General features: G+C 22.3%; 1 protein-coding gene across 6 annotated transcripts in view; it reads left to right on the top strand.

The window, feature by feature from the left end:
* LOC106680797 (protein MTO1 homolog, mitochondrial) overlaps positions 1-613 on the top strand; it is a 63,451-nt gene that overhangs the window by 60,804 nt on the left and 2,034 nt on the right. The window lies entirely within an intron of this gene.

Consider the following 613-nt stretch of genomic DNA (forward strand, 5'->3'; position numbering starts at 1 on the left):
CTATATTATTAATAAACTTTTATCCTATCCTGGAAAATCTCAATTTAATAATATTATTTCCTATATTTCCCATTTTTTATATAAGAAACTGATGTTTCTGAATCCTCTGTCTTTAGGGTTTTATTCTTTTGTTCAATAAATTTTATTATATTCAATATTCTACTATGTTCTCTGTGTTTTTTATGTACATAATTTTATTTTATCACTTTTGAAACTATTTCGTAAGTGAAAGGGGACCAATAGTTATTAAATTTAGATTATACTAGATATAATTAATTAAATTTCTATTTATATAGATTTATTATATTTAATCAGTTCAACCTCAGCTACTTATTTATCTCCTTCATTTGAATTCTTTATTAAGGCTTCAAATAGCATCTTTTTTACTCATTTAGGCAATTCATTGTACTCTTTCTGCGAGCATCATATAGATCTACCTTAAAAGAATTTATTTAAAAAAAATAATAAATACACATAATTTTCGACTTATAACCTTTCTAAAATAAATTATTCGGTTATTAAATTGTTCAGCTAATTTCATTTAGTAGTATATTATTGATAAATTTAATTATTTACTAATTAAATTCTTTTCACCCATTAGATTGCTGCTGCT

The sequence above is a fragment of the Halyomorpha halys genome, unplaced genomic scaffold (genome assembly GCF_000696795.3).
Source record: "Halyomorpha halys isolate HHAL.00 unplaced genomic scaffold, Hhal_1.1 Scaffold288.1, whole genome shotgun sequence".
NCBI lineage: Eukaryota > Metazoa > Arthropoda > Insecta > Hemiptera > Pentatomidae > Halyomorpha > Halyomorpha halys.